The sequence below is a fragment of the Gopherus flavomarginatus genome, chromosome 8, assembly GCF_025201925.1.
Source record: "Gopherus flavomarginatus isolate rGopFla2 chromosome 8, rGopFla2.mat.asm, whole genome shotgun sequence".
NCBI lineage: Eukaryota > Metazoa > Chordata > Testudines > Testudinidae > Gopherus > Gopherus flavomarginatus.
Genome location: NC_066624.1, coordinates 61224126 through 61247995, shown reverse-complemented (window position 1 = coordinate 61247995; position 23870 = coordinate 61224126).

Here is a 23870-nt window from a genome sequence, read left to right as displayed (position 1 = left end):
CTGGTTTGTCCTCTGGAACTGAATCTTGTGTCCCCAAAAATCTCCTATGAGAGAATGTGTCAAAATGTAGAACCTTAATGCAGAATGGGAGAAATCACACATAATATGTGTTGACTGAACAATAAAAATGATTGAGTTCCCAATAACAGTCTGTGTTTAATGTTCAGCCTTTTAAATAATGCTCCATTGACTGTGTGAATAAAGGAAGTTCTTTCTTGATTTGGATTCCTTGTCTTAAATTCTCTGCACTTTTGTATGGACTGTTCTGATTTTTCAGGCTGTGCTTTTCCGGCATGTTGAACTGGCTACATCTAGGATACAGTCTTCTGGGATCTTAGCCAGGACCATGAGAAATCATCAATGGACCGGTGCAAATAATTGATTTTTCAAGTCTCTATCTGAACTAATTTTATTTAAAGTTCATTTTGGGTCAATCTGAAACGACAATTTTTTTGGGGGGGAGGGTTTCGGCAAAATGAAAAAACAAAAATCAGGTTGACCTAAACATTTAACTCAACCTGAAATTAGGTGTTTCCTTTCATTTGGGGGATTTTTTTTTAAAATTGCATTTAGGCAAAGTTTGAAATGAAACAGCATTTTGGACCAAAAAGTCAAATTTTTTTTTTCAAAAATCTCAAAATGGAACATTTTGACTATTGCTAAATAGTTTTTTTGGTTTATTTTCAACCAAAACTATTTGCTGAATTTCAACATATATTCATGACTAGTTTGAGTCTACCCAAAACTGCATTTTCTGCAAGCAAAATATTCATCTGAAAAATTTCGCCCAGCTCTGAACACCAGTACACAGGAACAGTTGCCATTCTCTAAAGAAATGCCCTTTTCTCATTGCATTAAGGGGATCATACACAACTTTGGAAAAGCGAAAACATTGGTATAAAATGCAATTTACTCTCTTGATCATTTCACATTCTCTTTGTTATTCTCATATATACTATATTTAAATTGGTGAAGAAGGGTGTACTTGAGGCGAAGGCACTGGTGGGACTCAGATCTGGGTTCAGTTTGTCTGTCACAGACTCCCTGAGTGACCTTGGTCACATCATTTAATTATTTCTGTATGTCAGTCCATCATCTGTAAAATGGGGATAATAATAGCACTTCCTCTCTGTCATATCCCTACCCCTCATGCTACCCCTCCGCCCCAAGTCTCCATCCTCATACCAACCTTTCTCCCAGGTCCCTGGCCTTGCACTGCCCCTTCCCCAGAGGCATCACCCCTGCTCGCTCCTCTCCACCCCCTCCCCGTATCACTTGCCCTTTTAAAAGTGATATGGCTATGACTCCCCGCCCCCTCATTCCAGTACCCCTGCTGAGAGAAGGAGAATTATTAGCCAGAATGAGCCCTGCACTGGTGAGATGAGTGTAAGTGGTCTTGTGCACATTATTTGATTGTCTGATTAACCCAGGATGAAGCCAGACTCAACAGAACAGTACTGGCAAGGGCTGATGCACTGAGGACATAGAAGCTATGACAAGCTTCAGAGAATCTTCCCACCACAATCGGAGCCATCTTTTGTGAGTTTCATACACACGCACATACTGGCTCTAATTTTGCTGTTTCTGAACACAGCATTTCTCTCTGGGGCCCCCGGTGGTAGATGTGTCCCATCTGCTATGCCATTTTGGTTTGATAGTACAAACCAAATTGCAATTGTTTGTATCTGTGCACAAGGAAGGGGATGTGTCATGTGACATTCCTCACCATGGTAAAGTTCTCAGGCAGCTGACTGACTGGCTCTTATTGTACTCCCTATGGTCCATGGAAAGAACCAAGTACCTAGTATGTCCAGTGCAGTGTGGGGACCCTGACGAGCATTGAGAGGAGCAGACATTGCTTCTGTCATTCATCATCTCCAGGTCCCCCTACAGCTCATCACATTGATAAATGATGGTTTCAGGGGTGAGCCTGTATTTCTGGATTACCTGTTTCTCTGTGAAGCTGTGTCATAAGCAGATAGTCAAGGGTTAAAGTCTCTTTTACCTGTAAAGGGTTAAGAAGCTCAGTGAACCTGGCTGACACCTGACCAGAGGACCAATGAGGGGACAAGATACTTTCATATCTTGGTGGAGGGAAGTCTTTGTTTGTGCTCTTTTGTTTTGGTTGTTGTTCGCTCTCGGGACTGAGAGGGACGGGACATCAATCCAAGCTCTCCAAATCTTTCTGAAACAGTTTCTCATGTTTCAAACTTGTAAGTAATTTAGCCAGGCAAGGTGTGTTAGTCTTATGTTTGTTTTTCTCAACTTGTAAATGTTTCTTTTTGCTGGAAGGATTTTACCTCTGTTTGCTGCAACGTTGAACCTAAGGCTAGAGGGGTTTCCTCTGGGCTATATGAATCTGAGTACCCTGTAAAGCATTCTCCATCCTGATTTTACAGAGATAATTTTCACCTTTCTTTCTTTAATTAAAAGCTTTCTTTTTAAGAACCTGATTGATTTTTCCTTGTTTTAAGATCCAAGGGAATTGGGTCTGGACTCCCCAGGAATTGGTGGGGGGAAAGGAGGCAATGGTTAATTTCTCCTTGTTTTAAGATCCAAGGAGTTTGGATTTGTGTTTCCCAAGGAACTGGTGAAGTCCCTCAAGGCGGCTCAGGGAGGGGAAAGTTTTGGGGGGACAGGTAGTGCCCCAGACACTGAAATTTTTGGGTGGTGGCAGTTTTACCAGATCTAAGCTACTTTTCATGCAGGTCCCCACATTTGTACTCTAAAGTTCAAAGTGGGGGAAAAAACCTTGACAGATGGTTTCAGGGTTGAGCCTGTATTTCTGGATTACCTGTTTCTCTGTGAAGCTGAGGAAGGTCATTCACGGCCATACACTCTGACTGGAAGCTATGAGGAGAGCTAGTCAGAAGTTTGTTGACTAAAAGTATTTCCTCCCTGAAAAATGCAGATTCATCAAAACTGGAACCCTTCTCGGGAAGGGGTTGGTTTTGACCAACTTTTTTACTCAAAAATGTGGAAAAAATTTCAAAAATTGTCAAAACATTGTGTTTAAACATTTTCAAAACAAAAATTGAGTTTTCTGGGTGCCAAAGAATATTTCATTTTAAAATTGTAGCTAATTATTGAAACAAAACATTCTGATTCACCCAAACATTTGTTTTGTTCAGTGTGTGAAAATGTTCAAGATTTTGTCTTTTCATCCTAATTCTCCACATCTCAAAAATGTTCCTGGGAGGGGAACAGCAATTCCCACCCAGCTCTAGATATGAGCATCGCCTCCATCTCTGAACCCAGGCCAGTTTCATGCTCCTCTACCAAGGCCTCTTACCTGGGGGTCACATGGAGCCAGCCATCTCTGGGATTTCCCTATAACAGGCAAGCTGTGGTGGCTTTCTGGCCCCTTTGCACCACTAGGGCAGGGGCAGTTGCCTGTTGGGAGCTGCTCACTTGAACCCTGGCTTTCTGGATTGGAGGGTGAGACACCACCCAAGGAAGCTGTCCAGCTAACCCCCCCCCGAAACATGCGGAATGTGTGGACTGACATGGGCACCCAGGCCTGGCAATGCTCTTCAGTGCAGATACCTGATGGCCAGGCCCAGAGTGAGCAGGCCAGAGTGAGAGGAGACGTGCACTGGCATCCCTCTGCCATCATCTTGCCTGGAGCTGTATACCGGCACAGCCTGCGCAGATCTTGAATCAGGGCAAAACCAGCTTGGGACTGAACTAGCAAGGCTGCAATCTACAAACTAAAACAACCGGAGTCATGCGTTGCAGAATGACAGCAATGTAGTGATGTGACCAGAAAGGAAAATGATGTAATGGGTTTGCCTCATTCCAATGATGATTTAGAAAACGATTGTGATAAACAGGTTGATAAAATTCCAATAAAAATATCCATCGGAATATTGCAGAAAATTTTGTGAAAAATGGAAAATGTCAACACTGTTGATGATTTCTTTTGCAAAGTGTTTTGTTTTAGAAAAAGGCTAATTTTAAACAAAGGGGGAAAAAAACCTTTTGTGCAAAATATTCCAACCCGCTCTCGTGTCAGTGCATCCGCGAGTTTGACAAAAATCCTGCAGGACTCCACTGTCTTTGCCAAGCTGCACTGCAGGCCTCCCATACTTTTTACCTGACCTCATTAGTAGGTAGACTAGCTTGTCCACACAGTGCAGTGCCTGAGCCATCAGCAAATCAGACTTTCATTCTCCATCTGAGAGGGTCCAATCTGTCTTGGAATTCCTGAGACAGAAGATCTCCCCTACTCCTTTATATCCCGACCCCCTCTCTCACTTCCAAATGCCAAAGAACTTCAAGCTTGCTGGAACCACGAGTCTGGAAGTTAATGAAGAAAACACTTGACCTTTGTGGCTGCTATGATTAAAAATTAAAAGAAAAGGGGAGTAGGAAAGAGAAAGTAAAGCTCTTTTGCCTTTCTCTTCTGGCTTGTTACAAGTATCGCAACAATTATTAGGCGGATCACAGGGGCCGTGCTGGAAGGCAGTGGTATCAGCAAATTACCAGGTTGTAGTAGGAGCAGTAATTAACGATGCTTTGTGTTTCCCTGCATTTGGGGCTGTCACTCCTATTTACACACTGTTCTGAGTCCCCTTCCCTTTGTGTTCCTGGGCTTTGATAGCCTCCTGTCTGGAGCGGGAGTGTTCGCTGTTTATGTTGTGCTTTTAATAATTGCCATGTCTTGGGGGATAATTGCAGTGATTGTGAGTGAGGGACAAAAACACAGGGATAATTATTATGATTTGTGTCCTAGTCTCAGGGCAGAAATGAGGGGAGAACAGAGTGTGCCACTCCTTTTAGATAGACAAGAAAGGAGTGTTTTCTACTAACCCTCTGAAAAGTCATCCGAAGTGGCTGAGGGTCACTAATTACCTCCCCTCCCCCCCAGCCCTGACTCTGTGCCTGATTCTATATGGGCCTGTTTTAAGAACAGGCAAGCCAGTTCAGGAAAAATAACAGGGCCAGATCCTCTGCTGTTGTGAAGTGACTTCAATGGAGCTAGGTCAGTTTACACCAGCTGAGGATCTGGCCCAAATGGGACCCCACTAAAACACCCGTCATACGTTGGTCTGTCCCTAGGCTGGAGTCATGCAGTCAGAGAAGTCAGAGATAGCAAAACCCTGCTGCTCTCAAGATGGCATCAGGGCTTCATGGGTGCCTGGGCCTTCCCGTATTAAGTGGCAGGAGGGTTCTGGGTAGCTCCAGGTGATTGGGGATCCCAGGATGAGAATCGCTGCTGTCTTAGCTCATCCTGTCCATCCCACTGCCAGTGCAGGATTGTTCCCTCCAGCACATTTTTTAACGATTAATCCAATCTGGTTTTATATGTACCAGGGGATGGCACTTCCACCACTACCCTTTGAGATGCTATTTTGCAGGGTAATATATCCCACTGCCAGGAAGCGTTTCCTGATATTCAAGCCTGTGTTTTCCCTTTCTTAAATTCATCCATTACTGCTAGTTATACACCTGTGCACACCAATAAAGAAATCCCTCTCCCTCCATAATGTTTGCCTCCTTTTAATATTTGTAAGCTGCTGTGTAGTTCCTGGTCATGCTCGATACATTTAGCTCTTTTCATCTTTCCTCATAAATCATTCACTACAGCTCCTAATCATTTCTGCAACTCTTCTATGAAATCCTTCCAATTTGTCACTTTCTGTCTGGTAATGAGATGGTCAGAACTGAATGCAATATTCCAGATGCATCTAATCTGTCTTGGGTACAGCGATTGCATCAGACCTGTGTAGGGAGAGAGAATGTTACTTCCTGATCCTGCAAGGGAATGCTTCTGCCATGCAGCCTAATGACTGCATCGTTCTTTTCCCCCTGCCCTATCACAATGAATTATCCAAGGCTATAAAAGGAGCCAGTGTCACAATAGGATTATGACTCAGACATTCATTATTCCTAGGTGTAGGGAGCCATATTTCCCCCCATGCATCTCTCGCTGCACCCCACTAAAATACTGGGATTATCACTTGATGCTAGCGCTACCTCCTCGTTTCTCACTGAGGGACAAGAACAGATGGGTAGGACTGGTGAAACCAAGTAGATGGTGGGCTTAACTTTCTTTGAATGGAAAAAACATTTATTGACATTACAGACTACTGTAAAAATATAGAAACTGTTTCCCACTCGTACATTGCTACAAGTGCAATAGCTACAAAGACCATGGGATGTAAAGTGACTGGGAGGAGAGGTGATCCACACATTTGTGAAGCAGAGGACATGTTCACCATGGGACAATCTCTCTATTAAGATGTGTTCCACACTGAAATTTTTTTAAAAATCTCAGCTTTAGAGAAGTCTCAAAACACCTCTGTATAGTGAATATGCCAGCAGTCACATGACCCTCCACTCTTAGTTTCTCATCTCTGGACTTCTTTATGTTATTAATGGGCTTTCAGTGACATATTTCTAAAAGGAAGTATGACCATTTTGAATCAAGTCATCTTTCCCGTTCCTTCTCCTGTTATTTGTGTGATGAACTGAATTAAAATCTATGCTTAGTACTATTTATTGTGGTCCCCAAGGTTTGCATTTAACCAAGTTTAGGGTCTCATCCAAAGCCCATTTAGGTACCCCCACCACAATACACCCACAGACAGACACTCTTCATGGTATATGCATAGGTAATGGTACTGTTGGGTGGCTTTGGGAGGAGGGGAAGGGAGCTCACCCATGGAACCAGCTCTCTCTCTCTCCTCCCACCTTGCAATTATTCCCTGGGCTTCTGCACAACACCCACACTTGCTGTGGTGATTTATTATGAGGCTTTGGCAGAGGAGCATGAAACTGGCCTGGGTTCAGAGATGGAGGAGATGCTCATATCTAGAGCTGGGTGGGAAGTGGTGCACCCTTCTCAGGTGGTGTCTCGCCAATCATCACTCCTGTTCCTGCATCCAGGACCCATGTTGCTCCCTGGACTGCATCATCCTCTTCTGGAAACAGCCTTCCAGCTGTGCCCCATTCGGTTCTTTCCCCGCTTCTGGGGGACCAACAGTCCTCAGTCCAACCACTTGCCTCAATGGCAATCTGCAGTCCAGGTTCTAGCCACTAATCTCAGTGGTAGACTTCAGTCCATGCACTGGCCACATCCCTCACGGGCCAGTGGGGGCAAGGGGGAGGGAGCCCAGGCCCGCCTGCTACTCCGGGCCCCAACCCAGGGATCCTATAGCCAGCAGCCACATACTGCCCCTCCTCCAACTCCACCGTCTCTTTCCCTGGGCCAGTTCCCCACAGCCCAGCACCTCCTCTGCCCTGATACCAGGACCTCAGTTTGGCAGCTGCCAGCCTGGAGCTTTCTCATACTCTGCTGACCCTGCCCAGCACTGCTCTGTCCATGGTGCTCCAGCCCTCTAAGCTGCCATTCCTTCTCCCTTGAACTCCAGGGAGTGACTGCCCCTGCTTTGTTCAAAAGCCCCTTCTTATATGGGCCATCCTGGCCCTGATTGGCTCTTCCAATAAATATTCCCCTAACTGGCTGGCATTACAAGTCTTTTCCTTATTGGCTGCATCCCGTGCAGCCTCTCCCCTAATGCTTTAACCCCTTACATACCAAATGAGGGGCAGCTGCCCCATCACTAGCCCTTTATTGAAGAAAGGCCTTGTAAGGTAGGCTGAGGGTATTTCTGTGAAAGGGCAGAGTATAAAGCCTATGAGAAACACCTAATCCATTCCTTTTCTCTGGCCTATATAAATCCCCACCAACTGGCATTGCACCAATCATGTTTTCCAAGGTCTGCAGAATATTCACACTGATGCAACCCTTGGGGGACATAATATGAGACCATTGGCATGACAACAACTGATCATCTGCAATCTCATTCAAAGCAGGAGTTGTGCTTCAGAGTAGAGGTAAGAATGAGTATGTGTCCAAGAGATATCAGAAGCTTGATGACTCCAGCTACAGTTTGGAAGAGAGGCAAGTACTCAAGTATCCATCCTCTGTTAGGGAAGGAACAGTCTTCTGAACCTTTTTTAGCCCATTTTCCATAAACAATGGAGTCTGGGGTGAACATGAAAGAGCTGTAATGAACATAGGAGAAAGATCAGTTAGTGACTCTTCCAATCATAGTGTAGTGCCCAACACAGGAAACAAGTGGCCTCCTAATTTTGAAGGCCTTGCCTATTTCCACTTTAGTGACAAGGGATCACTAGGATCAATTGTTAGGCTGTCTCTGCTGGTAGCATAAAGTTATTTAGATTCTTTATTTAATATATCAGTGTGACCGTAGACTTGTAGCTCATAAGGCCATAAGAGGCTATTTGCATTATCCAGTCTGAGCTCCCCAAAATTTGAAGGACTGCTCAATGTCTCATTTCCAGTAACTCCTTGTGTGACCCATCCTTAGAAACCTGAAGGGATGGCACCTCAATCTTGAAAGACTATTCCCTGTCAAATTGCTGTTACAGTTAAGAGCAACTTCTATTATGTATGCTAATCTTTTCTTTCCTCGGCTTTTAGCTGTTACCCCTCACTGTACTACATTCTGAGAGGGGAATATTCTTCATTTTTGCTTTGATGGTACAGTACAGTATTGATAGACAATAATCCTGCCTCCTCTGACTGTTCTATTTCCTAGACTATATTGACTAATTTTTCAAAAAGAGAATGCAAAGAACACAGATCAATGTGCAAATAAATGGTCTTATTTTCATAAGTGCACTTCAAACACACTGGTCCACATCTTCAGGTGATGTAAATCAGGGTAGCTTAATTTGACTTAACTGAGAATTGTTCAGAAATGCTGGCTTACACCACCTGATGATCTGGCCCTTTGGTCAGTGGGAAGTAAGTGATTTTAAATATCTGTGTGTCCAAATGAGCAGTCTGTCAGGTGCCCACCTGTGCATGTCAACTATGAATTTGGACACCTATTTCCAATTAAAATGAATGGAAACTGATTACACAAATACCCCGAGCAGCTTGGAAAAGCTCATCTGTAAAGCTTTACCAGATTTTCAGGTAAATCAGGGGCACATTTTGGTGCTTGAAATTGTTCGTTACTCAACCATCTTGCTTATTAACATAAATGTCCATTCCCATTTGCGCCTTCTTTTGAACTATGTGAATATCCCCATCAAACAAACCACAGCCTTTGAAAAAATTATTTGAGGAAGAGACCTAAAATGATATATGTTTTTAACAATTAGTTTGAAATATTAACAATTGTTCTTTAAATCCCCATTTAAATTCCTCAGATCTGAATTATAGTTTGTTAAATCTAGGCCTTAGAAATATGTGTTCCTCAAAAAGTGTTCAGAAAACCCAGCTCAATCATCTGCCCCATCTCCTATTAGCTGGGCAAAATACTTTCTCTCTTGTTTTAGTCAACCCATATCATGAAGGTTATGTCTTTCTACCAGATGGGATATGAGTTCCTTGTTTACGTACCAGCACTCAGACTAGCTCTTATTGAGCTAGATTGCGTATAAACAGTGACGTAGCCGTGATAGCACAAGCAGTGGTAGTGGAGGCACAGCTGAGTAGGGCTGAATACAAAACACTGCCTGAAACCCATGGGGTCCCAGAGCTTGGGTTCCAGACCAAGCCCTAATGTCTACACAGCAATTATACAGCTCAGCAGCCTGAGCCTTGCCTGCACCTGGCAGGGGTGTTTAATTGACACGCCTTAAACGTTTCCATGTTAATGTATTAGGCCCAGATCCTACGAAAGGACAGTAACACACGTGGGGAGGTAACAAATAAAATGCATACCCTCAGGATCACTCTGGCTTGGTAATGAATGGGAGAATCTTGGGAGACTGTAATGGTTGCAATGGGGCCTTCCAATAAAAGCCATCACAGAAGTTTTAGTTAAGTTAAATTATCCTTGATTGCTACTACTATTAATGAAAACCTTCAGGAGACACATCACGTTCCTCTACACTCCTGCCCTGGCAGCAGCTCAGTGGCCACTTATTAGCACAGCCTCCCCTCAGAAGGACTCTCATTTCCATAAATGAGGTGAAAATATCTCCACAATATAGGTCACATAATTAAATACTAGTACCTAGAATTATTTATGAGGCTTTATGGCTGTGCAAAGTGAGGCACTTGAAGCACTTTCATAAGTATTTATGAGTAACCATGAGGCCTGGAGATCATTATGAGTAGTCAGTGGAAAAAGCGGATTGGGTTTGATTTTAAATTCACCATCTGAAATGTATGCAAGGGTTTCCTCAAAGTTAATATTCTAACCTTTCACCTTTTGGCAGCTTGAATTGTTTTTTTCCATCTGTAGCTTAGAGGGTCACACTTCACCAATTTTCTGCAGAGCTCGAACCGAGGAACTATATAAAAACCATTGGCAATTCTGTCCTTCCAAATCAAAGGTGCAGTCAAAGTAAACAGCAGAAACACAGCTCGAGTCAGTCCCAAATGAATACTAATGGCTGATACAGGTTCTTCCCTTTCCCTTAGGTTGCCCCCCAGAACCCAGGAGAGCTGCAATCTACCACTCTGGCCCCTAATATCATAGTATCTGATCACCTCCCAGTCACTGATGACTGGGAGGGGAATATACAACATTTTACAGATGGGACACTGAAAACTCAGTAATTAGCTTGAGATAGTGTGGCAAATGAGGTTACCACCCTCTCTCCCTTCTAATCCCTCATCAAATCTCACTCCATCTACAGTTCTCAGAAGAAAACCTAAGACTAGCCAACAAAATACCCCTCCTCTGAGTTCTCCAGTGTAAGCCATCTCCTGAACTAGTCTGTTAGACTGGAAAATCTTTGGGACAAGTACTGCTTTGACGTTTCTACATTGGTCAATATCCACTGAATTGTCAGCTCTTAGCACCTGATAAAGAAGATGAAGAACAGAAATGTATGTAAAACTGATGATCAGACCTAAAATCGTGGGCCAAAGCAGTCCCTGGTGGAAATTTGCCACCTTTCAAATTGCCAAGGCAGGCTGAGAAGGGAGAAAGAGAGAAACTTAATTTTTTTGTCATCTTCCATGAATTTCAGGCCAGAATCAAAGTCTACCAAAGTCAATGGAAAAGCTTCTATTAGCTTTGCATCTATCCCTTTGTGTGATGCTCAGATACTATAGTCATGAAGGCTATATAAAAAAACCTCGATAGATGTAGCTCCATAGAAGGCAGTGGGGTTACACCAGGGATGAAGTTGCTCCTGATATGTTCTATTTTTAGAGATATGATGTGTAGTGTTGGAATGACACTGAGCCTTCTACCTCCCACTAGTTTTTCGGAATAAGCCACAATATCATTATTATTTCTATTACAGTAGCACTTAAGAATCCCCAACTGAGATCAGAGCCTGATTGTGCCAGTTGTTGTACACACCCGTAGCAAGAGGCAGTTCCTTCTCAAAAGAGCTTACAGTTTAAATACAGAAGTCAAGTACACCCCTCCACCCAATCCCAGAAGCTGACCCATTTTGATCATTGCCAGAAATCAGTTTCATTACAGCATCAACCCTTTGCCTGGTGCCATTCCCAGGTGCAGCTTTTGGAGTGACTTCCTAGCAGAGAGAGAGATTTTTCTCCTTTTGCTTCACTTTTATGTCTCCTGTTTCATTTCCTTTGCCCCAGCCTTTTTTTTCTTTTTTTTTTCTTTTCTCCTCTTTTGCTTGAGTCTCTAGGCATCTCCAAACTTTCACAGGGAAAGTAATCACTTTCAAGTAGGAATAAAACAAACAAGGTCATTGGAAAAGATAAAAAATAATGAGTTTCTTTCTGTAAGACTCCTTGCTCTTCTCCCCACCCCCTTTCATCTCACTCTGGAAAAAGAAAGAGAAATCTTTACTAATCCCTTTGGAGCCCTGGCTGTGCAATGGGGCTGAAAATGAAAGCAAACCAGTAGACCGTGGGAGGGGTAGAGCCACTGACTGCCCCCTCCAACTCCATCCCCCAAAACTTTCCTCTTCACCCCTCGCTTGGTGTCCCTTTTCACCTTGCATGGGGATCGCAGTCATCTAACTGGGTCAGGCTTAGAATGACCCCGGACTTTAAAGAGATTTCTTCTTTTTTTCTTTTTTAAGTGTAAGGGATTTGGAAATTGATGAAAGCCTCAGAGCAGGGTTTTAAATAGTTGATTAAAAAGCACGTCTGTAAAACTCCTAGTGACTTCAATGAGCTAGGAGGGAACTCCTGGGGAATATAGGTTTTTTTCCTCTACTCCATTCTCTGCAGACTCCCTACTCAAACTTAAATCTTCCCCTAAACGATCAGTTGCACCCTTATATTCAGGGGAAAACCCAGCACAGTATCAGAGGTCCTGATCCAGCAAAACATTTAAGAACATGCATAACTTTAAGCATAGATAGTCCCAGTAACATCAATTGGACGATCTGTGGGCTTGAAGTTACTCGTGTTCTGTGGGCTCGAGACCTTGTTATCCAATATGAGGTATCTAAGGTGCTGACCATGGTAAACGCTATTGGTGTTGGAGTGGGACTGAGGGCATGGATCACTCTCCCTTTTAAAGTTGCTTTAGGGGCAACTTGTTTTTCATCAGTTCTCATAAAAATCAGTTGTTTGTATTTTAATTATGAATCTGAAATCCTGTTTTGCCCTGAAGCCATTTCTCAGTAGACACAACAGAATTTGGAATAGAAGTTTTCAGAAACAAGCATCCTCAACCAATCACAAGACTGCAATTCTAACTCAATTCTTAGATTTGCTAAGACATCAGTACCTTCAAGTCAAATTTGCAGAAGCGCCCAGCACTGGACTATCTCTGCTCCCATTGAAATCACAACTATTCTCTACTTGAATCACAAGTTAATGGACTGGATCCAGGAATCATTGGGTGAAATTTTATGGCCTGTGCTATGCATGAGGTCAGAGAAAATGTTCACAAATGCTCCCCTGTGACGGCAAAAACCATGAACATAGGCCAAGGCTAAGTACTTTTGAAAATCCAACCCTAGGAGTTCTAGGTATAATATTCCTGGACAAATATGATAGCTCATTAGAGCTGGGTGAAATTTTTTAGGCAACCCCCCCCCTTTTTTTTGCCAAAAAATGCAGATTCTGATCAACCAAAACAATACATAAATTCAGGTCGATTTTGGTGAATTGTTAGAGTAAAAAAAAATAAAATTCTTCCTGGAAATATTGAAGTGGTTCATTTTGGCATTTCTAACATAAGAATGGCCATACTGGGTCAAACCAAAGATCCATCTAGCCCAATATGCTGTCTTCTGACAATGGCCAATGCCAGGTGCTCCAGATGGAACAAACAGAACAGGTAGTCATCAAGTGATCCATCCTGTGTCACTCATTCCCAGCTTCTGGCAAACAGAGACTAGGGACACCATCCCTGCTTATCCTGGCTGATAGCCATTGATGGACCTATCCTCCATGAATATATATAGTTATTTTTTGAACCCTGTTATACTCTTGGCCTTCACAACATCCTCTCGCAAGGAGTTTCACAGGTTCACTGTGCGTTGTGTGGAAAAAATACTTCCTTTTGTTTGTTTTAAACCTGCTGCCTATTAATTTCATTTGGTGGCCCCTAGTTCTTGTGTTATGAGAAGGAGTAAATAACACTTCCTTATTTACTTTCTCCACACCAGTCATGATTTCATAGACCTCTATCATATCCCCCCTTAGTCATCTTTTTTCCAAGCTGAATAGTCCCAGTCTTATTAATCTCTCCTCATAAATCAGCCATTCCATACCTCTAATAATTTTTGTTGCCCTTCTCTGAACCTTTTCCAAGTCCAATATATCTTTTTTGAGATGGGTTGACCACATCTGCACACAGTATTCATGATGTGGACGTACCATGGATTTATATAGAGGCAACATGATATTTTCTGTCTTCTGAAGTGAATTCTTTCACCTTTTCATTTTAGAATTTCCCATAATTTCATTTTACCAGCCATTGAAAAATGCTTAAGAAGCCTTGAAATTTAAACAATTTTTTTGACACTTCAGTTCATCAAAAATTTCAAAGCACTCCAGGGCTCCCCATGCTTCCTGGCTCTCAGCTCCCCATCAGACCCCCAGGTGGGTGTGATGTTTTGGGGATCACCCAGACCAAAAAGGGATTTTGTCACTGACTGCCCTGTAAAATTGGATATCTTAATGCTGGGAAGCTTTGGTTCAGATCCCTGGTACCAATAGCCAACCCACAAGCACACACTGGTTTGTCAACCCTGAAGGTGCGAAACCAGCTTGGGATAAAAATATACAAAAAAGTTTATTTAATAGAAAAACCACAGATTCAAAGACAAAATAGTAAGTGAAAGCAAAGACACACACATTACACAGAAAAGAAATATAAAGATGTAGCCTTCAGCGTTACACTTCTCTCTGAGCTAAAGTCTCTTTTCTAAAACAAGTTACCTCTTGCCTTCGAATAGTTTCCCAGCATACCCCCTTCCATGAAGGGGACATGCTTCATGGACATCACTCGCCAAGTGTCTGTCCCTCAGTTTGTGGCTAACCTTTAGTTCCATCCCTTTCCTTTTTAAAGGGGTTTCTCCTTGTCTCTCAGACTGCAGTGACTCATGCTTATTCAGATTGGGGAAATTCCAGCCAGGATGTCTCAATGTCTTCCCATTAACTCTAAAGGCCCATCATTTGTGTTTTCCTGGCTTGTGCAATGCTGGATGCTTGGAGTTAGTTTCCTCTGATTGGGGAGGCAGCCCCTCCCTGCCTGGATGACCACAGCCCTGGTGTGAGATGGAGCTGAATATTGTGGTATGAATTATGGGCATAGATTTGTGTGTACATACGTTCATGACCATGGCCTGTGTGTGTATCCCATAATGACCATCAAGTTCAGAACGTTACAAGTTTTCACAAAAGACCTTACTTGGTCTACTTTTCTAGTACAATAATATTGTATATAATCAGTTTGTTCAGCTGCTCATTCTTTGGGCTCCCCCCTCTCCCCACCCTCCCGCCCATTCTCCCCTTGGGGTGTCAGGACCCTGATTGTCACAGCCGGTTGCTGAGGAGCAAGGCATCCTGGGATAAAAACCTGTCAAGCATCGTAAAGAACTTTCTTGAAATAAAACTATCTCTAAGAATCACAATGAATTTGCATTCTCTAGCAGAAAAAACATTATGTCGGAGAATTTTCAGGCAGCTGTACTGTTCATCTTGTGAAATCTCAGGTTATTTGTTAATCAGGTCACAATAAATCAATGTTTCTCCATTAGCATCTCTCGGACAGATCCCCAGCTGGTGTAAATCAGCATAGGGTCCATTGGACTCAATGGGCCGGATCCCCAGCTGGTGTGAGCCAGATTAACTCCAGTGGAGTCAATGGAGCCAAACTAATGGACGTCAGCTGAGGATCTGTCCTATGTCCTTTTTCACCAGCAGCTGGGTAGCTTTGCAAGGAAGTTGCAGCTCGCTGAGGCAGGCGGGTAGCAGCACTCTGAGCACAGCGGCCATTGGTGAATGCGATCTCTCTCCGAGATTAAAGCATGTGCTGCAGCAAGAGGCGCTTTGTTCCAAGACGCACTCTCTGTAGTGCTGGGCTGGGGAGGAGTGGGGATGCTGGCTGGTTTGAGTAACACAGTGCGCTTTCCAGAACTGTCAGCATGACCCAGGGCCCTTTCTGTCTGACCTCTGCTACAACCAGCCTTGAGATGTAAACAACTGACAGTGTCTGGAAATGAGGAATAAAAGCTTTAAATGGAAATTGCTCTGAAGAGAAACACAGGGCGGTCCTTGGGATTTACTGTGCCCTAGGAGGGATTATTAAACTGGTGCCCCTGTGCCTGTCTTGCTCTTAGCAACACAAACATAAGCCTACACTATTGGAAAACTTGCCACATGCATGTTATTAAAACCAGTTTAAAGTAGTTAAGCACACTGTAATGCTGATGGACTAGCACTAAAGAAGTAGCACTATAGAAAAAATTCTGATTTGACAGAATGAGGCAAATAATACAATTTTTTTAATTTGTCAACATTTTATTGGAAATTTATATGAAGAGGTATTGAAACAAGGATTTGTTTTTAATTAAAAGCAATCTTTCTGGCTTTTTTGGCTGCAAAATCAGGAATAATGTCATCCTATGACAAAGACAAAGTGATGTCTTGTTCTATTGCAAGAATAGGAAGACCAGTCAAGTGTTCCTGACTCCTTGTAGAGTGGAGATAGTTTTTAATGAGTTTTAGTTTTGAGAAACTCCATTCTTCTGATGCTACTGTTGCAGGAATTGTCAGTAGAATACAAGTGGCAATGTACACATTAGGATATATGTCAACAAGTTTGCTGGTATGAGTAAACTGTACAATGTCCATCATGGATTTTTCATGTGGCAACACGGATGACAGTATACTCAATTCTTCATACAGTTCAAGTCTATTTAAATCAAAACTATAGCTGTGCTTCAGGAGGCTTTCTAGATCAGGGGTCCCCAATGCGGTGCCCATGGGTGCCATGGTACCCGCAGGGACCTCTCAGTGCACCTGCGTACTGGCCGGTGGACAAGCATCTGCTGAAATGCCAGCGAAATTCGGCGGCATTTTGGTGGCGATCTCTCTGGATGACGCCACTTGCTGCCAATAAGCAGCGTCATCCAGAGGCGTCGCCGCTGAAATGCCGCCGAATTTCGGCGGCATTTTGGCGGATGCTCGTCCACTGCCACAGTCCTTTGTCTGGCAGGCGCCAGACCAAAAAGGTTGGGGACCACTGCTCTAGGTTCTTGCACTTTGTCATTAGTTGCTCTTGTTTTCCTATTTCGTTGAATTTAGTCCTGCTCAGTCCACTACCAGCTGAGTGAATGGAACCCCAGGCCTACAGTGGGTTGAGTGGCTCAGCCAGGGTCTCAGCCATCGGCCTTCTCATCCTGCTGCCAGCCTGGGGTTCCTTGGGGGTCCCCAGGCCTGCAGTGGGTGCTGAGTGGGGCCAGTGGCCAGGACCTCGGGTGGCAATGGGGCAGCCGCAGGAACCTCAGAGCAGCCGTGGGCTCAGTCGCTCAGCCTGCTGCTGTGTGCCATCAAAAATCAGCTTGCGTGCCACCTTTGGCACGTGTGCCGTAGGTTGCCAACCCCTTCTCTACACATTAGTAAGGAGATGAGCATATTACATTTGTTGGAGGGCTCTATTTAGCAGTAACAGGGCTATAGGAAAGTCAGTCAACATTTTTTGTTTCTCTGATGAAAACTGGCCCACAAAACTGGCCCACTCCCTTCCCCATACCAAACTTGTCACAAATAATTGTCCACTTATTTTTTTGTTTTTGGCTAAGATATTGATTTAAAAAAAATTGAAATTGAATTCAGGATTGTTAGCAAGCATTTTTGGGGACCAAATTTGTTAAATGACAATCTAAATGGAAACACAGTACTGCTTTCATGCTTGGCTCACCCCCCAGCCTGCTGGTCCAACAGCTGCAGTAGAGGAGGAGATAGGTGGAAAATTGCAGGACACCAAAATCCATCTCTTGGGCTGCAGAGTGGCAACAGCAGCAGCAAACCCTCAGATCTGATCACCATCGCCAGCCCAACTGACCATAGTGAAGTTAGCACAGCATCTGATCTCAGGGACGAGGCACCCATGAAGCCACAACAGCTCATCCTGCCCTGTGCAGCTACCCCAGATGAGATGGATCACTGCCAGCCCGGGGGAGAGACGCGCTTCCCAGCTAGTGTGACCAGATCCAGATGTCCTGATTTTATAGGGCCAGTCTCGATATTTGGGGCTTTGTCTTATATAGGTACAAATTACCACCACCAAGGGCGACCAGATAGCAAGTATGAAAAACCGGGATGGGGGTGGGGGGGAATAGGAGCCTATATATGAAAATGACCCAAAAATCGAGACTGTCCCTATAAAATCGGGATATCTGGGCACCCTACAGTCGAGTTCCTTCCCCCACCCCTTCCCAGAGACCCCAGCAACCGATCCCCTCCCTCAGACTGTGCTGTATTCATCTCTCTCCAGGACCCAGCAGCCCTGCTCTTACATGCTCCACTGCTTCCTATCTGTCCAGGCTTCCAGCAGAGCGGTGCCCCCAGACCTAGTGGTGCCCTAGGGTGCTGCCTGTTCTGCCTATGGCTAAGGATGGCCCTGGAGAAACACTCTGGAAGGGTAGGGGCAGAGCAGGGAGCTCCACAGCTGTTGTTTCATGTTCTTTAAAGCTCCTGTTATGTTGTTTTTTAATTAACATGTTTTTAGAAGCCTGATGTGATTTTACTGCTCTTTGTCCTTGACTGAGGGATGCAGAGACATTCTGCTCGTTGCCCAGGGTAATCCAGGAGCTTGCTGGGGATAAAGTAAGCTGGCAAGAGACACGGATAGGGCCAACTGTGTTCTCTGAAGTTTAGCTCCTGATAAAGCTGAAGAGTGGAGAGGGAGCTCTCTTTGCAACGGGTCAGACCCTGTTCTCACTGAAGTTAAAGGGAACAGGATCTAGATGGCTGTATTGAGGGATCTCAACTTCCTTTTCCACCTTTGGATGCCCTGGGGTGGGTGAATTCTGCTAAGTCTCATTCTGTGCAGGCTGCTGCCACAGCAAGGAAGATCAAATGTAAGATGAAGGGGCAAGAAGGACTCATTAAAGAAAGCGTGAAACTTACACTAGCATCAGTTAAGCTCTCCAGATAGGACCTAGGCTTTGTGCTGGCTCCAGGTGTGAATTTCACTCTGCATGAGTAATAACAATGCCTAGTTTTTATCAGCCATAGAGCTCAAAGCACATTAATTTGTCCTGTCTCACTGCAGGGGACTGGACTAGGTGACCTATCGAGGTCCCTTCCAGTCCTGTATTTATATGATTACAAAGGAGGTCCGTATCATTACACCCATGTTTCAGATGGGGAAACTGAGGCACAGAAAGGGAAAGTGATTTACACAAAGTCGCCTAGCAGAGGCAAGAATAGAATCCAGTCTTCCGTGGAGTGCTCTGGCTACTCAGCTGCCTGCAAGGTATGTAAGAGTGCTTTTTATTCATTATCCGCTGTTCATCCGGCATACAACATTTCAGTCCTCCAGTTAGGAAACAGAAGCCACATCACATGACTTAAGTGTGCATAATGGGTAGCACATAGTCCAAGTAAACAATGCACAAGCTACAATGTGGCTGTATAAACTCTTTATCGAACAATTACAAATAATGAGTATGGTCATAAAAACTATAGTCTGCTCACAGCTCATTCACCAAGAGAAGAAAGGGCTAAATTCAACAGCCGCAATTCTACTCCGCAAATAGTACAACCCATTCCGGGATTTCAGCTGCCAAAAAGCCATTCCAAATAGACTGAGTAGCCTTATCACAGCACTGCACCCTTCCACCCATCCACCCCCTGGCTGTAGTGTTTCATTTAGGAGGGAATCTGATTGTGATGTTTATTAAGTGATAGCAGAAAGGTAACAAGAGCTCCAGCATATGCCATGTTCTTTTGCAAAGTATCATGGTTCATTATAAGGGAATACAAATACCCTAGCAGAATCCTAACCTAATCAAAGTCTTATTTTCCAGAGTAACAGTTCATTACTGGACTTGCTGTGCTATCTAAACCCCTAAGGTGAAAAAACACCAGGACTGCTGAGTCAGCGGAGAGAAGGAGAGCAGTTTCAGTCCCTTACACTGCAGCTGCGTTTTTTCTTTGGGTTTTCTCTGGTTAAGTAAAAGCTTTTGAGGGCAATGAGATGGCCTTGAGTGGGGAATGGGAGTGAGGACTTTTCCTTCTCTAGAGCTGGTGGATCTCAAGCGCAATGCAGCATTAAACCTTTATTTCAGGGTGAGGAGGCAAAGGATTGATGCCCTGGGAAGTGTGGTCTAGTGGATGGCATAGTGGACTGAGACGCAGGACACTTGACTCCAACAGTAGCCTGTTGGTGGCCTTGAGCAAATCACATCCATGCTTCGTGCCTCAGCTTCCTCAGCTGTAAATTGGGGATAATGGTACTGACCTCCTTTGTAAAGGATGTTGAGATTGCCTGATGAAAAGAGCTAGACATTATTATTATTTCCAGAGTGAAGTTAAAATTGGTCTCCGACAAGTCTATGCAATCTCCCCCTCCCTATACACAGTCCATCACCATATGGAAAAGGCTGTATGTTCTCTCACAGGGTGTTTTAATAGCTTCTTGGGAGCTTGAACTGAAAGCTGTGATCTTACCTATTTAATTCATGCTACAAAATGTGCAATGCTGGGAGAGTGGGGGAGAGGCAATAGAAGGTGCTGAGCACCCTCAGAACCTCACAGAATCAAATCCTGGGTTTGTTGCTTGTAGGGCTGCTCAGCCGGGCTGGGCGGCTGACGCTGGTTCCACTGAAGCCAATGGGAGGTTGGGCAGCAATGGGAGCAGACGTGCAGGAGGGAGGATTGAAAAACAACACTGAAGCTTCAAGTTTCTGGGCTTTCCAGAGCGAGAGGAGAGAGATGTGGCGGGGTCAGGCTACTAGGCTTGGCAGGTGCTCTGTTGTCAGAGACAGCCTGAACACAGTCTTAAACATGGTGGCTGGTGACAAAGCTCTGGCGGTCCTTGTGTCCAGCTGCTATATTAAAAGGAACTAAAATATTTGCCAATTATTATTTTTCCATGCAAGCAAATGCACTAGTTGCCACAGGGATGTACTGTGATCACCAGCAGGAGAGGAGACAGACCATGGGGTAGTGAATGGGAAGGGCAGTGTCTAGGGGATCTCTCTCGCCTGAGATACTCTTTGTCCTTGACTGAGGGATACAAAGACATTCTGCTAATAGCCCAGGTAATCCAGGAGCTTGCTGGAGATAGAGTGAGCTGGCAGAGGGTCAGGTGAGCTCTCTGAAGTTTAGCTCCTTTTAAAGCTGTAGAGGGAAGGGAGAGTTTCTTGTATGATGGCAAAGTCTGAGACCCCCTGATCTGGACGTAAGGCAAGAATAACTTACTGAGGAACTGTCAACTCTGGGAACCTGTAGTATAATGATGTAACAGCCACCACGTGGTCAGGGCTATGCTAGACCAGGAAGATGTGGCTTATATAACATACAAGAGTAAAATGTTTCCTGTGTAGTCATGTGTGAGCATTATAGAAACAGTTTTTGAAGAAAGTGTTATGTTTGCTCTTCCTTGTCTTTCACCCAAATCATCAGAAAAAAATAATGGCTGTAGAACTCAGAATTACCAGCTCCATAGAATCACAGTTTATTTTTATGAGTCAGCACTTTTTGTCTTCAGGGTGTAAAAGCATTAAAAATAACCCTTAAAGAATCTTTGAAAAATAAAAAACCCGTCTTTGCATTTCAGCCACTGCCTTCCATCCCTTTGAGTCTGCAGCCCTGAATGTGAGTAACCTGGAGAGTGCAAAATGCAAACCAAGAATGGCTCTGGTATGGCAACCTCAGGTCAGGCCCCCTTAATCCAACTCCAAGGCACTCTAGTCTACCGTGGCTCTAGGCAGCCCCAAGAGCAGAAATAAAACATTTTTATTATCATCACCTCCCCAGTAGTATCGGTGATCAGTTGTAAATCAAGGTGCTGCTGTCAAGGTGCCAATGTCCATAGACAATGTGGCATCTGTTGTTTTCAACTCCGCCACAGAGGCTAGTTATTGTTGGAAGATGTGCTGCTTATTTTGTTCCATTTCTGTGAAATGGTAGGCAGGTAAAGCAGCTCTGAGTCCCATTTTCAGAAGCAGCTTGAATTTTCAAAGATATTTTGGTATCTGAAGATAGGCACCCGGTGAGATTTTTAAAAACACCTAAGGTACCTGACCTGCTTAAAGTGTTTTGTAAATCTCACAAGACACCTACTGGTATCTTTATGTGCCTAAATACCTTTGAAAATCTGGAACTGCAGTTAAGTCTCATTGAAATTCAATGTTGGTGTTCCTCTTCCTTGGGGTACAAAGCCCCAATTCCTGCTTGCCACATCACAAAACCCCCCAACCCCTTGCAACTGCAAAACCTTCTTGCAGGATGAAATTCTCCCTGGGGAAGAGATGGGTGACACACAGCCCAGATGTCACTTAAGCCCTATGTTGAGACTTAAGTGACTTTGTGCTGGCTCCCTGGACAGGGGTGAATTTCACCCTCCGTGACCCAAGCAACAGCTGTCTTTCTAGCTTCCAAACCTTCTTCCAGCAACTAGAGGCCAGATTCTGCCCAGCAGCCTAACCCGACCACCATCCCCTTACCACCCAGCTGCTAAAAAGCCCCTTCCAAGTCCCCTAAACCTAACCCTCTGGCTCTCCCTCCACCCACCATAAAGCTGTTAGGTATGTATTGGTCTGTGTTAACAGAAACTGCAATTTCAGTGATAGCATAAAACAAATGGGAAAACATTGTAAAACATGGGATTTTATTGAATTAAATATTAACATAAATGACACAATAAATACAGCATTGGATACATTATTAATTTTAATATTTACTCCAACAAAAAAACCCATTTGTTTTAACGAATTCATTTCTTTCTACTGGCAAAATTCAGTTCACCTCAAAATGCAGCAGAAAGGAGGGGAGATGACCAGAAAATGTTGGTCTATCTTGCTGCAGAATATATGGAGCTATGGTTATGAGATACCAGAAGAAATAATAATAATGATTAATAATAATTTAATCAGTAGGAGATTGCATTTATATTCATTTGCAGAGAGGTTGGATTAATAAGGGATATAATGGATACAATTCTTAGTAGTCTAGGCAAGTGAATGTGGGGAAGTAGTTTTCAAGTCAAACCAGATCCATCAGATAAACTAAAGAGACAGAAGATGGAGATATATTTAGAGCCAAATCCTCAGGTCATGTACATTTGTCTTGTCCTATTGACTTCAGTAGAGCCTTGTCACTTTTCACCAGCTGAGGGTCTATAGGTTGAGATATTTCTTTTGGTTATTGATGTCGATACAGAGCACTCCCCTTCTGTCAGATCAAAGAGGTGATGCATTTTCTGAATGTTGAGTTTAACAGTGATGCTCGCACTAAGATTTAGCCGGGCTCATAGTCACTGTGCTGCTGCATGGATAGATACAATTGTATATAAAACCACGTTCAACCAAATGTCTGGGACCAAAGGGGATTGTGGAGCTCAGCAAAGCAAACTGCCAGGCTTTATTCACAAGAGCCCAGAGCCTCGAAGGTATTTAGGCACCTACCTTCCACTGAAATCAGTGGGTTGTGGGCCACGGCAATTCACCTACCATTGTTTTCCCTGAATTCACCCAGTTCTAGCAGTGAGTGATTGACAGCTGCCTGGCCATGTCGCTTCCCATTTCTCTGATTGGAAGACAGAAGGCATGGAGGGCTGTGTGCCTGGGTTTTATTCAGCACATCAAGCAGAGGGAAAACAGACAGCCCCAGAAAGATGGAAAATCAACCCTACAGGAAAGTACTTTCGCAAATGTAGGCCAGAGCCTGAGCTGGTGTCGATCAGTGTAGCTCCAGTGGCACCATTTTACACAAGCTGAGGATCTGCCCCATCAGATAATACAAATAAATGTCGATCCTTCACTAGGTAACTCCAGGATTTTGCTGAAATAAGTGGAGCTCTGTCAGTGCAGAGCTGCAGTGCAGTGGAGAATCAGGCCCTTTCCACTAGAGTCATCTTAGCATTCTGCTTTCACATGCAATCACATCTGGCACCTAATGACACTAGACGCCCAGACACTTGCACTTCCACAGGAGATGCACTGGTGGCCAAGAAAAGCCACCATTGCCAGGAAATGCTCTGCCTCTTATGCTTTTTGCTGCTCCGTGCTCAATTGCTTAACTCTTTTTGAGGGGGGAGAAGGGGAAGGAGGTAGGATGTGAGGGAATTTATTGAGTTGGAAAGGTGCTGTGTTATATGCGAAGGCAAGGGAGAATAACCCAGAGAGGAAGAGAACTACTAAGACTGACAGAGAGTGACAAGAAGCAGTCAAGAGTGAGAAAGACCAAGACAGAGGCGAACTGCAAGGATTCATTGGGATTCTGAGGCGTCCAAGCGGAATAGCAGACAGTAGCAGAC